We start from the raw sequence: 17,256 nt of genomic DNA, 5'->3' as shown, positions 1-17,256 counted from the left end.
ATAACTTGAGAACGGCTTCACCGAATTCAACCAAATTTATGTGGCATATTCAACTTATTATGCAGATGGTTTATGTGAAGTTTGCTTGAATTCGGAAAAGGGGGCGTGGCGCCTATATTTTATATATACAAATTAGTGAGTTAGCTTATAACTTGAGAACGGCTTCACCGAATTCAACCAAATTTATATGGCATATTCGGGCCATCATGTAGATATTTTACGTAGAGTTTGCCCAAATTTGGAAAAGGGGGCGTGGCATATGTATCTTATGTATAAAAATAAGTACACGTTTTTGGTTTGAGCTTATAACTTGATAACGGCTTCACCGAATTCAACCAAATTTATACGGCATATTCAGGCTATCATGCAGATAGTTTATGTGAAGTTTGCCCGAATTCGTAAAAGGGGGTGTGGCACCTTTCATACTAAATTACTAAAATTTTTATGTTGTATATCTCTTGAAATATTTGTGGTAGAGTACTGGAAATTGGTATAGAGGTATATCAAATAAGTCCATACTCATGGAGAAAAATGTGCGGTATTGGAAAAGAGGGCGTGGCACCTCACATCTTATATACAAAAAATAAGTGCAAGATTTCAGCCAAATTTATACGGCATAGTCGGGCTATTATGCAGATGGTTTGTGTTAAGTTTCCCCGAATTCGGAAAAAGGGGCGTGGCACCACCCATACTAACAAAAATTTTCATCTGGTATATCTCTTGAAATATTTGTGGTAGATTATTGGAATTGGTAGCTATACGTGGCCTGTTCAAGAGTTGGCATTCCAAATAGTTTATTTATTCATACCGAAGATGGAAAAACAAAAAATGTTGTATATCCAAATGTGTTGGATTAAGATTTAAAATAAAGAATAAAAAAATTCGAAATAAAACAGATGATAAATTTTCATATAGAAAAATCCCAGGATTTTTCATTAATTTTTCAATATTTGGTGTAGAGAAGCAGAAGTTTATTATAATTCTCATTTGTTGGCCAGTTTTCAGCATATATTTCAGGAAAGTAAAAAAAAATTATATATTTTTTTAGACACTTTATATTAAAAACTTCAACAAACTTAGGTCCGGTTTCCAATTCGTTTTATCACTAAATTATTATTTTTAGCACAAACAAGAGTTCCCTATATCTGTTGTACTATAAAAATTCATAATCTTATTAGTTTAGCCACACAATTAAAAACTTTAAAACGGTTGAAAAATTTTGCAGCGGTGGCAAATATAATTTCACAGATAAAATCACTTTTAAGGAATTTAAAAGTTGAAACGATACCGCAGAGCGTGGAGTGGCACTCGCTCAAAGCTTCAACAACATGCATGCCAAAAGTGAGGAGCAAAAACAAGCATTGTTTTTGACAGTTCGGAAGCCCCGAGAAACTATTCCAAGTGCGAGAAAAAAAGATGTTATTAAACGCTTGCACCGTGTGTAATAGTTTTATGTCATTATTATATCTGAAATAATCACAAGGGCTTGAAAAATTCATCGAAATCATTGTTAGCTCTTTGGGTATTAGTTGTATGATAGAAAAATTAATTGATTAACTCCCAACACTGCCTCCGTGTTTCTGCCTTAAAAAAGCTTCTCACAAAAGCCATTTCTGTGCGGAGGCGGCGTAAAGCTGTAGGTCCGTGCCTTTTTTGTCACAACATCAAGACCCATACCACAAAATGAAGGAGAAGCTCAGCCAAACACTTGGCAAAGGTGCATGCGCCAAAATATTGTTATTATACTATTAATATTTGCAATGACTAGGAAAACACTTAGATTCAACATGGCGTATGAGTGATGTTTATCTTGTTTATTTTTTTATTTGATGATTAGTAATATTTAATTTAAGGAACCAAAAAAAAATTATTGCAAATATTCATTTTTTATAAGGCAAAATTTAGTTACTAACTAATTAATATATGCATTTAAAACTAATTTATCAAACTAATATATACTGTGTTCTAATAAACTGATATTTGGGAACCTACCTTCGAATTTTCAACGAGATCCGACAAGATTTGATGAAAATATACCTATTTATTTATAAAGATGCATTTAAAATCTGCAGTTTCCGGAAAACAAACAACAGCGTTGAGCGACCTCTGAATCTTGTTCAAATAAGCTGAAATTTTAGAAAGAACTTGTCTTCCCTATTATTTTCAAGAATCCGAACGTTCCCAGTCGAAATTCAAAAAAGTTCAAATTTTGAATCACCCTAATGTACATAATTATAACTGTTACAAAGCACTGGGAAAGTGCTATATTCAACAAAAATATTTGGAAGTATAAACAGTTAAGTACAAAGCCACAAGCAAATAAAAGGTGCGTTCGCGTAGCTGTTAATTGTTCAAGTTTAACCAAAACTTACAGGTTTTTGCGTTCGCGTACGCAAAAAACTTGCAAAGTAGGGGAAATTGAGAGAGCAAAGTGACATTTCATTTTGAGGGGAAGCTGTTATTTGTTTTTTGTTATTTTTTTGGCCTTTTTAATAATTATATTCAACAATTTTATAATGAGCTCGAGGCCATTTTTTAAATGAAAATTTATTGTGGAAAAGCAACAATAATTTGAAAAAACGTTGAAGCTGTTAGTTTCTGTTGGAAAAATTTTTGCCAACAGCAATTTGCCAACAGGGAAACAGCTGATCAAAAACAGCTGGTTGGCATTTAGGCAAATCATAAAATTGAATTTGATGGTTTGGAAAATAAAAATTACAAAATGCGACTAATTAAACTTGTAAGAAATAAGTAGTTATTTGTTCAATCAATAAACTGTGTCAGTATAACACTTTGCGACGACTTTTCGTACCTTTTAAATTTTACACTTTTGTATGTAAACAAAAATTATATCAGCTGTTCGTCTAACTTGCAAGTTTCTGCAAATTTTCTGTTCGCGTACTATTTTGGATATTTCTCTCTTGTGAGAGAACAGATGACATTTCGCCGGAATTTGGCAGTTGGTTGGTTTCTGCTGGAGATTTTAAACGAATGCACCTAATAACGGGTACGGACGCGACAAAAAATGGACGTTTTTTTTTTAACGCATGTAGAATTATTCCAAATTTAGCGAAGTTTGGAGAACAAATTTTTTTCCTTGAATGGGGAAGTGAATGGCAAAGAATGTCTTTGGTTCGCAGAGTTATGGATTACGAGAAATATTTCTCACCTTTTTTTATGAGGTATGGTATGAGTACCGGCTGCTGTGGTGTAGTAGTAAGCAGTGCGCGCTTCCACTCCGCAATGCCTGGGTTCAAGCCCCGCTCAAAGAAACATCGCAAAAAATATAGAAAAAAAGTTTTTTCTCAACAGCGGTCGTCCCTCGGCAGGCAATGGCAAACCTCCGAGTGTATTTCTGCCATGAAAAACAGCTTCTCATAAAAATACAATCGCCGTTCGGAGTCGGCGTAAAACTGTAGGTCCCTCAACCTTGTGTGACAACATCAAGGCGCACGCCACAAATTGGAGGAGAAGCTCGGCCAAACACTAACATATGTGTAAGTGCCAATCTATTATTATTATTATGGTATGAGTACGGACGCGGTAGATTTTTCTCTATAAACAAATATTGTAAAGATGTTTACTTTTTACTGAAATTTAACAAAAAGTTAAGTATAATCTTAGAAGAGAAGAACTCATTTTCTAACGTGTTATTCCCAGTTATGTAAAAAATAAATGCCCGATGCGCGACCGCTTAGAATTATCGTAGAGAGTGGAGATTTATGGAAGATCATCACTATACCAAATATTAAATTTTGAGTCGAGGACCGGTGGCATTGCAGATCTTTTTACATTGTCTAATGTGCATACATAGATGTTATTAACTTTATTCGATAGGAAATTATACTGTATTTATTTATTATGCAATAACTACACATACAAACGTATGCAATTTGCTTTGTAACGTAGACATTTCGTAATAGCGCTCTTACACGATATGTATTTGCACATGTAAAAGCTTCTCTTTGTATGTAGTCATATGTACATACATATGTTGTATATTAGAACGTATCAGAAAAGTAACATTTACATATGGAAAAAGTAAATGTACATGTAAGAATGCTTTAGCAATTTCTCTAAGCTTATCACTTATGCATAGGAAAAACTAAAGACAATTTGATATCATCAGTCACATCATATTTAATGTGAACTATGCAAGAACTTTTAACAAAAGCCTAACCGAGTCTTTATCCGTGATTTGAACGAATACGGCTATCGACAAATTTAATTATCTCTTTGGCGGCAATTGTTATGATGCTCGATTTCCGAATCCACACTTGCACCAATTGTCACCGAATGTCCAAACAATACTGAACATTTAATCATAGCCTTCGACGACTTTCGTGACATTCACCTCTCAATCTGACTGTTACGTATTTATGTATGTGCATATGTACATATGTATGTGTGCGATGTCTGGCACTAGGGTCGCCAGATTTTTGTTCTAAAAATTCAGTTCTTTCGGCTTTTTCAGCGCTAAAAAATCAGTACAATACACATTTATTAGATGCAAAAATTGGATAATTCAATTGGTTTCACCGTGCTACAGTCAATGTTACACACAAAAAATCAATATATTTACAAAATGGCGGTCATATAGTAAAACTACGTTTTTAGTTTTTCTCTCTGACACTCAGTGCCGCCTATGTGGGCAAAAATCGAAAAATTCTTTGTCTGCAATGTGAACGCTTTGGTATTTTTGTAAAGATAATTTATCCACTAAAAAAAATTAAACAGAAATTTCCGTATAAAATAAATAATATGCCGCCAGGAAGCCACTAAAGTCGAAAAATTTTATACTAAGAATTTTAATAAGAGCATAGCCATGCGTAAGCTCTTCACGGAAACAAATGTCAAAGATACATTTTTTGAAATAAAATGCTGGTTTAACGTTTTTTATTTCCGTATAGATAGTAGAGAACTACAGGAATACAAATTTTGGAATAAAATTAAACACAGGGAGTCCCTGCGGTATTCCAGAAAAACAATTTTTTTTAATAAAAATTTCAAAAGATGGTAAATTTTAATGGAATGAATAAAAAACATATGTACAAATATGTTATTTTTTATTATTTTATTAAATATTAAGGGTTTTTAGTTTTCGAGAGAAGAAATAAAAACCTGTTCATATTTTGCACTTTTAGAAGCACTGCGTTTTTTGCTAATGCATAAAATATTTTTTTAATTTTTCGTCAGTGCCACGATTCGTTCTATTTTCATGAAGTGTCAGATTAAAAACTTGACCTGTAGACTATAGAGGTTTATATGTTTAAAGGGTTGCAATAGATAGGTATCACCATATGGGAGTCAGACGAAAGGGGTTTAAAAAGGTTTTAGCTTGTAAATATTACTTGATTGTAAAGTCAAATTTAGTTAAACTGAAATAATAATTGTGTCTAACCAACGGTTTACGGCATCGTATTTGGGCCATTCTAAAATTACATAAATTGTGTTTAAATCTGTAAAAACAATAAAGCAGGTGGAATAAATCTTTATAAATAGAATTTTATCCATTTATTTTTCACTATTTTCTCTATTTTATTGTTATAAATGCATATATAATATACTGTAATATGTTTGCATTAAGTTTTCAAGGCATTCCTTATCTACTAAAACTGGCAATGTAAAAATAATTATCCAAGTAAGTTATAAAAAAATTCATTTATGTTGAGAAGTTATAAGCGTTCAAAAAATTGCTTATTGGATGTCCCATCCGTCACAGCAAAATATGTATTTTTAACGTAACATAAAAATTATTAATATAATAAATATTCACACCTAACCAGCAGTGTTCATTTTACTCACGAACTATATGCCTCCAAAGGTGACTCGTCCCACCCGTCACAAGTAAAAATAAGTCTTTTTTTAATTTTAAAATATAACAATGACATTAAGCATAAAATGGTACTTAACATTCTACTAACTACATTCGAGAAAGGCGCTATAGTTTGTCTAAAATTGAGAAACCAATCCAACAACTCAGAGAAGCAGGTGCCGTGGTCCCACCCGTCACGCTTGGAAAATGTTAAATTTCTGTGTAAATTATATAATTAAATTTTATACTTTGTCAGCTTCATATTAAACTGATATATGACTTCAAGTGTTAACAGTTTGACACTTGTCAAATCAATGTTTAAAGAGAATTTACTAAAAGTTTGAGGAGAAACGAGTTAAAATGTCCCACCCGTCACTTTGGAATGCCCCGTTTGTTATTTTATTACATATACATACATTGCCAATCAGTGATTTGTTCTGATTACATTCCTTTTAAATTACTGGACTCTTAAATTAGCTCAGGAATGTTTTTACTCTTCAATTATTTCTTGCTAAGTATGTTGAATTTTTTATTTTGTATGATACCCGTATTGATATACATATTTCAGTTACCCTATTCCCTTAATTAAAGCGAATTTGGTTTTTGAAACATGTGGCAACCCTTCTACGTGTCGTTTAGAAGTAAAGCATTTTCAAGACCATTTCAAAGATTTCAATTGATACCCATATTGTAATATCTAATTCATTTAACTTAATAAATAATGCAAATAAAATATGTCGGCCGCTGTGGTGTAGTAGTAAGCAGTGCGCGCTTCCACTGCGCAGCACCTGGGTTGAAACCCTGGTTAAAGCAACATCGCAAAAAATATAGTAAAAAGGTTTTTTCTTAACAGCAGTCGCCCCTCGGCAGGCAATGGCAAACCTCCGATTGTATTACTGCCATGAAAAACAGCTTCTCATAAAAATACCATGACCGTTCGGAGTCGGCGTAAAACTGTAGGTACCACCGCTTTGCGTGACAACATCACGGCGCACGCCACAAGTCGGAGGAGAAGCTCGGGCAAACACTAACATATGTGTAAGCGCTAATCTATTATTATTATTAAAATATGTAACAGAATGAATTATATGTACATACCAATGTCAATGCTTCTTCATTGGAAGTGGTTTTTACGTGGCGGGTCCCAAACCCAGCGCACAACCCATTGCTGGGACGGGGATGGTTTCGCAACCAAATACACGTTTAAATAGCGAGCCGATTGCTCCAAGAAGACACCCGCTTGCAGCCGTACCTACTGGTGAACAGACGCTGCAGACTTCAGTGAGCCCTTAAACCCAATAAGTCGGAGTGGCCCCACAGAAGCTCCCTCTCTTTCTGCCGTGACCCAAGGCTCCACTCGGATTGGTTAGCGTATCTCGCACATGGGTTGCTCCGGATTGAGTATAGCCGTGCAACAGTAACTGCATACCGAGCGAAACGACTATACCCCATTGCACTCCAGATGAACGCATGCCCGACGACTGGAATTTAAGTGTGCTCTGCCCAATCCACAAGAAAGGCGAACCCACCATTCGCGCCAACTACCACGGGATCAGCCTTCTAAGCAAAGGTTACAAGGTCTTATCGAGCGTGTTGTGTGAAAGACTGAAGCCAACCGTCAATGAACTTATTGGGCCTTATCAGTGTGGCTTTAGACGTGGTAAATCCACCATAGACCAGGTATTCACAATAAGCCAAATCTTGGAAAAGACCCGCGAGAAAAGGATCGACACTCACCACCTATTGGTCGACTTTAAGGCCACTTTAGACAGCACTAAAAGGAGTTGCCTATACGCCGCTATGTCTGAATTTGGTATCCTCTCAAAACTCATACGGCTGTGCAAAATGATGTTGAGCAATACCATTAGCTCCGTCAGAATTGGTAAAGACCTCTCCGAGCCGTTCGCCACCAAACGGAGTTTCAGACAGGGTGACTTCCTTCTATGTGACTTCTTTAATCTGATGCTAGGGAAGATAAGAGCTGCAGAACTGAACCGCTCAGGAACAATTTACTACAAGAGCGTGCAATTGCTGGCTTATGCCGATGACATCGACATCATCGGTAACAAAAGCCGCGAAGTCTGTTCTTAAAGTTAAAGGAAAGACTTAGTTTTCGTTTTAAAACTCATAAATTACAACTTTGTTTATTCTCAAGCTTTATGGTGTTGTTTCAATTTTGAAATTGGTTTTTGATTTCACAGATATACATATACATGTGCGTGTATATACATATATAAAATTTATTTGATCAACTGTCAAGAATAGGACGCGTGCGCGTTGACCGAGGTTAATTGCTGAACTATCTTTTGCTGATTTAGGACGATGATGGGAAGCGGCCGTACGCGCTCGTTAATCATTCTTTCGAAGTTCACACCGCTGCGGCCAAAGGATGTGAGCACGGCCGCTGCATTAAGTTTAAGCGGCGGCTTAAACATCATCCCCGCCCTGCAGAGCGTCTCCTGCAGCTCCTTTAGGGCGCGGATCGTGTTGCCAAGTTGCCAAGGACGCGGTGGGTGGTGCGGCCCTGGTAATTGGCCGTTTGTGGGCCTTGGGGAGTGCGCGCGATCGTCCGTTGGGCGGTCTTCTTGCGCGGCGGTTGCGGCGCCTTGTTGCGCGTGTTCTTCCGTGCCTTCTGCCAACGCCTTTTTCTTCGGCGGTGCGAGCCGATTGACGCTCCTTAGGGCCTTTGTGACCGCTGCGGGCCGGTGAGCCTGCTGCTTCAGTTGGCCTGTGCGCGCGGGCCTGTTAGCTGCTACATGCAGCAGCGTATGGTGCGCTAAGCCGCAAACTTTGCAGCTGCCTGGTGAATCGCACTCACCAGTGGTGTGCGTCAGCGCAAAGCAATTGACGCAATACCCTTGCGCGCGGTCTACCCCTATCAGTTGCGGCGGCTTCATTGCCTTGAAGGCCGGGCACGTCCTCAAGGCGTGGTACCGGTGGCAGAGCCGGCATTGTAGGCAGTTGTCTGTCTTCGCCGTTGGAGCCTGGGGGCATGCCTTCCGTGCTGCCATGATGTCTTCGATCTGCAAGTAGAAACAAAGGCAGAGAAACGAGAAGTACTTGGCTACAATATTTAAACGGGAAGTTAAGACCCTTAATATACAGAAGAAAAATATGTATAGAATTATTTATTGTGCTTTTGGAAGGAAGCACAGTTTGACAAGTGGCCGCGAGATAACTCCATTTTGTGTACGGATTTCTACGACACGTATGTGGTTATCAGAGCCGTAGCGAACGTTTTCGATTCGTCCCAATCGCCACTCGGTGGGGGGAGCGAATCTTCTTTGATCACGACGAGGTCGCCTGACTGAGGATCGCGTTGTGTGGTTTTCCACTTGTATCTCTTCTGAAGATCCTTGAGGTAATCTTCTTTCCAGCGGCGACTAAATTGGTGGTGAAGTGCTTTGACTTCCTCCCATCGGTTTTGTAGAGAGAGGTCTTCCGCATCAGGTTCGGGAATGGCCACTAGCGGTGCACCTCAAAGGAAGTGACCCGGAGTAAGTGCTGTTGTATCAGCTGGGTCCTGGGAAAGTGCGGACAGAGGCCTCGAGTTGAGGACTGCTTCAATTCGCACCATAAGCGTCGTGAATTCTTCAAAAGTAAACCTGTGGGTTGCAGCAGTTTTCTTTAGATGGATTTTAAAGCTTTTCACTGCAGATTCCCACAAACCGCCCATGTGGGGGGCGCTGGGTGGTATATATTGCTAGTTGATGCCTTGAGGGGCATATTTTTTGACAATGTCTGCCGAACATTCGTTAAGGAATTTAACGAAGTCGCGTTCTGTTGCGCGCTGGGCGCCAATGAACATTTTTCCATTGTCGCTCATCATTTTTGAGGGGAAACCTCGTCTGCCAACGAAGCGGGCGAATGCTGCTTGAAAAGTCTGGGTTGTAAGATCCGAGGATAGCTCGAGATGCACTGCCTTTGTGGAAAAACAGACAAAAAATATACATCGAAATCCCTCGATGGGTTAATTTCACTCCGAGGCAAGATACCCAAATCCACGGGTTTTGCGATGCCTGTGAAAAACCATATTGCGCTGCGATTTACATCCGCGTAGATGCTAGCAACCAAAGATATTCCACTCTCTTGGTTGCAAAAAGCAAAGTCGCACCATTGAAGACGGTAAGCTTGCCACGCCTGGAGCTGTGTGGTACAGTCTTACTCGCAAAACTGGTCGCAACTGTTCGAAAACAGCTCAAACTGGAATCGTGCGACACATTATAAATGCAACACATTAAAAATTCTGCCGATAATAATGCCAGCATGGAAATCCAACGCAGAATCACTCTTGCCAACAAGTGCTACTTTGGACTGAGTAGGCAATTCAGGAGTAAAGTCCTCTCTCGACGTACGAAAACCACACTCTATAAGTCACTCATCATGCCCGTGCTGGTATATGGCGTAGAAGCATGGACAATGACAACATCCGATTAGGCGGCTCTTGGAATATTCGAGAGAAAGATTTTGCGGAAGATTTACGGGCCGTTACGCATTGTCGACGGCGAGTACCGCAGACGATGGAACGATGAGCTGTATGAGCTTTACAACGACATGGACATAATGCAGCGAATTAAAATACAGCGGCTCCGCTGGCTTGGCCATGTCGTTCGAATGGACACCGACGCTCCAGCTCTGAGAGTATTCAACTCGGAACCCGCTGGTGGTAGCGGAGGAAGAGGGAGGCCCCCACTGCGATGGAAAGATCAGGGTGAGAAGGACTTGGCTTCACTTGGCGTTTCCAATTGGCGTCAGTTGGCACAGAAGAGAAACGACTGGCGTGCTTTGCTGAACTAGGCCAAAATCGCTTAGGCGGTTACAGCGCCAAATAAGAAGAAGAAGAACCTATGTAAATGCCACAAGAATCAAAATATTAAACTTCAAACTGCATTTACAGTGAAAGTATGAAAGTTATCCAAAAACTTGGGAAAAGTATGAAAGTTGTCCAAAAACTATTGAAATGGAGGACGCTAAATTCATAAAATAGCATTAAGCTTGCATTTGAGGTTACTATTTTATATATATATAAGGAAAATTTGAAAGTTAGGCGTGGGGCTCGAGCACCCCCCCCTGCCGCTACCTGGCTACGCCCATGGAACCATGAATGCGCTCTAAAAGGATAAACTGACCGCATAATGTACGGTTTAAAAACTTTTATTGTTTTGTATACAAGGGCGTAGCCAGCCTTTCACCTAGGGGTGCAGGAGCTTATATAGAGGGGAAAAATGTTTTTAATTTATTTTGTGTATATAAATAGAAATTTTTTGGTTTATATGAAAAAATTGGTATTTTTTCCTTTTAAGTGTTTTTTCTTAAATTTTTATACACGAAGTATTCAAATATGCATACCAGAAGAGAGAGAGGCCTTTACAACGATACAAGCTTTTATCGGTTAGTATTTTTTTTTTTTTTTTTTTTATAAATAAATGTATTTTTTCCTTTTAAATGTTTTTTCTCTAATTTTTATATACGAAGTATACAAATACGCATATAAGAATAAAGAAGGTTTGATTGCGTGTACAACGGTAAAAATTTTTATACCCGAGCGCACTTGTGCACAAGGGTATATTAATTTTGTTCACATAACGGTTGCTTGTAACAGCCAAAACGAGTCGAGATAGATATAGACAAATGTATACATAAATGATCAGGATGAAAAAAGAAATCGATTAAGCCATGTCTGTCTGTCCGTCCGTCTGTCCGTCCGTCCGTGTACACGATAACTCGAGCAAAAATTGAGATATCTCAACGAAATTGGCATATAGGTTTCCCTTAATCCAAGGTAGGTTGGTATTGAAAATGGGCGAAATCGGACTGTAACCGCGCGCACTTCCCATATAACGGTAATTTCCAGAAATACGAAAACTACGATATTTTAGTAACTACTGAAGATAATTCACTCAAAATTGATATTTGCAATAATTTTTAAACGAAAAATAAGAATATTATAAATTTTTGGAAAATGGGCGTAGCCACGCCCACTTATGGCTATATGTGTATATCTTGGTAACCGCTGCGCCAATTTCTTCCAAACTTGGCAGAGTTGTTGGCCTTGATACGGCAAACTAAATGGCCGAAAATTTGAAAAATCGGACAATAACCACGCCCACATCCCATATAACGGTAATTTAGGGAAATACAAAATCTTCGATAAATCAGTAAATATTGAAGCTAATTTATTCAAAATTGATGCTTGCAACAATTATTTACCAAGAAATACGTTCATGGTAAAATTTTGGAAAATGGGTGTGGCACCGCCCACTTATGATCACATATATGTATATCGGTAACCGTTCTACCAATTTGTACCAAGCTCGGTGTGGTTATTGTGCTTGCCACATATAAGCAAAACGTTGAAAATTATTGAAATCGGAATAAAATTACGGCCGCTTTTCATATAACGGTAAATTTCAGAAATGCTTGAAACTTTAATATTTCGAAATTGCTAATTGCTAATTTACTCAAAAAGCCGGGGTCTTACCATGTAGCGGTAGCTTTCGGAAAGGTGAAAAAACATATATTTAATACTTGCGCCGGGTATTTAATGTTCGGCTCCGCCCGAACTTAGACTTTCTTACTTGTTTAAAAATCGGTTAGTAATTTTTTTGTATAAAATATTTTTTTATAAAAAAAGGGTATTTTTTCCTTTGTAATGTTTTTCTCAAATTTTTACATACGAAGTATACAATTGTGTCATGAGACCAGAGACTAGTTTGGTCGAGAAGGACAACAACTACGACGTGTGCACTGGCGGATGTACCGGAGCTTCAGCCTTGGGGAGGGGTCAATACATAGTGGCTGACCATAGCACCATTGTCACTAGTCTATAGCCCTAACAAAGATAAGTTTGGTTTTTGCACACTAAAAGAAACATTGGCTATCCTAACCCATCTATGCACCTACGTACTTCTCGTTGTCCAAATCTCCACGCCTTCAGCAGCGCCTTGCGTATATTTGCGGCTGCTCTGCACCCACCCTACCATGACTTTATTGGTGTTGTTAAAGTCCCATTGGACTACCACACTACCTTAAGAAATCAGACCAGCTTATTTCTTCTTACATATCCATGAAATTTTATTACACAAATACTTCAACTCATCTTATACTAAATAGGTAAGTTAACAAATAAAGAAACTTTGAAACTACTTTTACAATATTTATTTTTAAATCCTATTCCTGCCAATATAATTTTTGGGTATAAAGCAGATTATTTTCCCTAGGTCATTGACCCTAGTTGCTCTTATTAAATGAGACTAAATGAATGCTAAGAGAAAAAAAGATTGCGCTAAAAAATAGAATAGCAGAGTTCTGTTCTCTTAAATATGTCTGCAAAATGTCGATAGGTAAAAAAAAAAACTACAAAGCAAAGACAAAGTTCCACTTAGTATTTATATGGATGTAAATATATAGGTATATATCTACGTATGTGCGTACAGACCATACCTTCTAAGAGATCTCAGCAAATTTTACCTAGTTGGTAATGCACATACGAAATTACATATGTACATACATATATTTATGTAATTATACTCAAATTGAAAATTAATAAACAAATGATGGCACAAAAGAAAAGAAAAATAATCGCAAACTTCACTTACACTTTCGGTCGGTATAGTAGTCCCACGAAGCGTAGAAGGCCTTCCTGCTTTGCTGGTACTTTAAATATTCCGACGTGCTGAAATTCCTTATTATTTTCTGTTGTATTTACATACTTATGTTTATGTTTAGAAAAACAAAAAGAAAAATATTAACTCCAAAGAAAATTGGAATTTTATTTTACGCGATCTATGATTATTCCTTTTTTTTTAGGACCGCCACTGTATCCTATTCGCGAAGGTTAGTTTAAAAGAAACGTAAAAATGTGTCCACCAGGCGGTGCGCAAAAACAAAAAAAAAACTACTGCAAATAATATTAAGAAGTCAATTGGAGTTAATTGTTTCTCTTAAAATTGACTTTCCTGGATGAGCGGGAGAGCTAAAACAAAAGAAAAATTAAATTATGAAGCTACTGATACGGTTCAAATAGGCTAAGTTCTGGTGGGCTCACCCCGTGGTATTTATGTACATAAACTTGCTAATCATGCGATCAGCTATGTTATGTACATATGTATGTACATATGTGGAATTTACAATTACACGTAGGTATAAAAATGAGCAAAGGTAAGTTTTGAAAAAAATGTAAGAAAAGAAAACTAAGTTAGAACCAGAGTTCGAGAAAACTCTTTAGGGTAAGTATGTTCTAACGGTAAGTATTAATTGGTAAGTAATAGTAAATTCGACATTTTTTTCACTTAATTTCTATGTAATTTCTTTTTTTTCTACTTTTCCTTTAATTTAGATCGCGAATCTGGGGTATGAAAAAACTTAGGAGTAAATCCATTGAACCTAAATTTTTTCCTTGGGAAAATCAAATAAAACTTTGTGGAAAAATCAAGTTTTGTCAGATTTTAATTCATTTGTTCGGAAATATGTCTATATACAAGTATGTCGCTTACGTGCCTACACACGTACATGCACGTAACCTAATTGAGGCTTAGACAATATAAGTTTTTGTTTTCTTTTTATACCTTTCATGAGCATGAAATGGTATTATAACTTTGGTCCGACGTTTGTAAGTACCAGAATAAAAAGAGATAGACCCATTAAAATATATACTTATATGATCAGAATGTCGAGCTGAGTCGATTTAGCCATGTCCGTCTGTCCGTCTGTCTGTCTGTCCGTCTGTTTGTATGCAATCTAGTCTCTCAGTTTTCGAGATATCCTGATGAAATTTGGTAAGTGGGTGTATTTTTATATTGTTTTAATCATTTGTTGGACACGGAAGAATCGGAACACTATATCATATAGCTCCCATACAACTGATTGTTCAGATATGCGACTTTTCGTTATAACTCCTTCATTTATGCAGCTAGGAACATGAAATATTGTAGTACTTGCACCCATTATCAACAGAATACTTACAGTGAAAATTACAAAGATCGGGTCACTATAACCTATAGCTCCCATATAACTGATTGTTCAGATATAAGATTTTTCGTTATAACTCCCCCATTTATGTAGCTAGGAAAATGAAATTTAGCACGGTTTTCACTAATTATCAACAGAATACTCACAGTGAAAATAACAAAGATCGGATCTCTATAACCTGTAGCCTCCATACAACTGATTGTTCAGATATGAGGCCTTTTATCATAGCTCCTCCACTTATGCAGCTAGAAACATGAAATTTCGCACCCAACATAACATAATACTTACAGTGAAAATTACAAATATCGGGTGACTATAACATATATCTCCCATACAACTGATTGCTCAGATATGAGAATTTACGTTATAACTCCTCCATTTATGCAGCTGGGAATATGAAATTTCGCACTATTTCCACCCATTATCAAAAGAATACAGTGAAAATGGTGAAGATTTGGTCGCTATAACCTATAGCCTCCATACAACTGATTGTTCAGATATGAGATTTTTTGTTATAAATTATCCATTTATGCAGCTAGAAACATTAATTTCGCCCTATTTTATTATCAATACCATTATCAATAGAAAGTTTATAGTAAAATGAACAAAGATCCGGTCGCTATAACCTATTTATTGCCTCCATACCACAGATCGTTCAGATACCAGTTTTTCGATATATCTCCTTTATGTTGGAAGTTAAACCCATTAAATTGTGTTACCGGTTTACATAACGATCACACAGCTGTGAAAATCACCTAGACTGGTGCTATATAAGGTATATCTTTCATACCTTTGATTGTTTAGATATAATTTTTTATATATGTATCTCCTCTATCTAAGTATGTATGCTGTGAATATATACATTTTTTCAAATGCAGTAATCTGTTAAAGTAATATTTTCAGATGTTCATGAAAGGTATGAAGCCTTCGGCATAGCCGAAGACAGCGCTGCTCTTACTTGTTTTAATTCAAGCCGCGGTTCCAATTATATCATTGGGAGGATGGTGTCTTGATTTGGTCGGTCCTCGGTGCAGTACACACTTCCAGTGTCGTTCGAGTGCTTCTGAAAATTCCGTTTTGTAAGCTGTTTATTAAAGTCTATAACAAGGACCCGCTGTTAGTTCTTTCACTATTTGGCCAGTTGAGTTTTCTAGCATTAATATTATGAAATTTTAAACATTCTTACCGGTTTTAAAAAAGGGGATACACCGCTTCAACTCCGAAGGACTTGTACCACAACTTAGATGGTACACTAACTTTAATAAATTTTATTTAATTTTTTTAAACCTCGTGACACTTTGAAGAAATATACTTGTACTTGACGGCTCCGAGGTTGCATAGGAAAAGAACGAATACTTAATTCGCAAGAGAGTTGACCCTAGGCCGAACTAGAGAGAGAATTTATCGATATATCATATGATCGAGGAGATGCTTGGAAAAGGAACCTTTAGATGAGGCTGTGTTTAATCAGCAATACAGGGTGCTCAAGTTTCTGGACGTAAAAATATTAAAGCGGAAGGGCAAAAGCGGATTCGGTTGCGTTAATAAATAAATAAAGCTACGTAGTGAATAAAAACAAAAAGGAAAGTAACATGTATGTACCCACGGTACAATTGTGCATATCAGAAGAAAGAGGGTTTAATGACCACTAATTTGTAAATAATCCGTTCAAAATTGTTTTAAATATACGGATTTAATTTTTCGAGACTTGACCTTTGACCCCTTATAGCACCTGTAATATAAGTTTGCACAAAAAAACTATATATACCATTTAAATAAGAGCAAAAGGCGGACTACGTCTATATTTTTAGTTCTTTCGTTATTTACATATAATAATAAAAAATAATTTTTTACCAAAGGTCCTATTTTGAACTTCTAAGGCCCAAAGGAATGTACCATGTATGTACCCACGGTACAATTGTGCATATCAGAAGAAAGAGGGTTGAATGACCACTAATTTGTAAAAAATGAGTTCAAAATTGTTTTAAATATACGGTTTTTAATTTTTCGAGACTTGACCTTTGACCCCTTATAGCACCTGTAATATAAGTTTGCACAAAAAAAGCAAAAGGCGGACTACGTCTATATTTTTAGTTCTTTAGTTTTTTACATATAATAATAAAAAATAATTTTTTACCAAAGGTCCTATTTTGAACTTCGAAGGCCCATATTCCGATTTCGGAGGCTAACTTCGAAAAACGGAGAAATTAACTTTTTACCTATGACTCGATCTCTTAAAAAATTGGTTTGGTCCAATAACCAGCCGAGTGCTGTACAGTGTAATAATTCCAGTATCTTCATTTATGTAAGTCATCGAGCTCACATCCGTAAGCCCGAAAAGTTAAAGTTGGGGGCTGCACGGCAGCCCCGAGTTGTCCTTTCTAAAATAAAAGACAATAATTAGTTTTGTACAAGTGTATTTACCATCTGCTCCCGCTGTCCAAAATGGAATGAATACAACATATTTCTTA

At 37.0% G+C, this 17,256-nt stretch overlaps 2 protein-coding genes across 4 annotated transcripts in view; one reads left to right on the top strand and one right to left on the bottom strand.

The window, feature by feature from the left end:
* The window catches only part of LOC118735079 (1-acyl-sn-glycerol-3-phosphate acyltransferase alpha), a 254,120-nt gene extending 249,817 nt beyond the window's left edge, over positions 1-4,303 (bottom strand). For all 3 annotated transcript variants that reach the window (XM_036464686.1, XM_036464685.1, XM_036464688.1), the window contains exon 1: positions 4,181-4,303. The gene's annotated coding sequence lies outside the window, so the exon portion shown is untranslated. The remainder of the gene's footprint in view (positions 1-4,180) is intronic.
* The window catches only part of LOC118736115, a 92,436-nt gene that overhangs the window by 6,130 nt on the left and 69,050 nt on the right, over positions 1-17,256 (top strand). The gene's annotated exons all lie outside the window — the stretch shown is intronic.

The sequence above is a fragment of the Rhagoletis pomonella genome, unplaced genomic scaffold (assembly GCF_013731165.1).
Source record: "Rhagoletis pomonella isolate Grant_MI unplaced genomic scaffold, Rhpom_1.0 Rhpom_scaffold_00003, whole genome shotgun sequence".
Classification (NCBI taxonomy): domain Eukaryota; kingdom Metazoa; phylum Arthropoda; class Insecta; order Diptera; family Tephritidae; genus Rhagoletis; species Rhagoletis pomonella.
The sequence above is the reverse complement of the archived record's forward strand: the minus strand, read 5'-3'. Positions and strand labels throughout refer to the sequence as shown.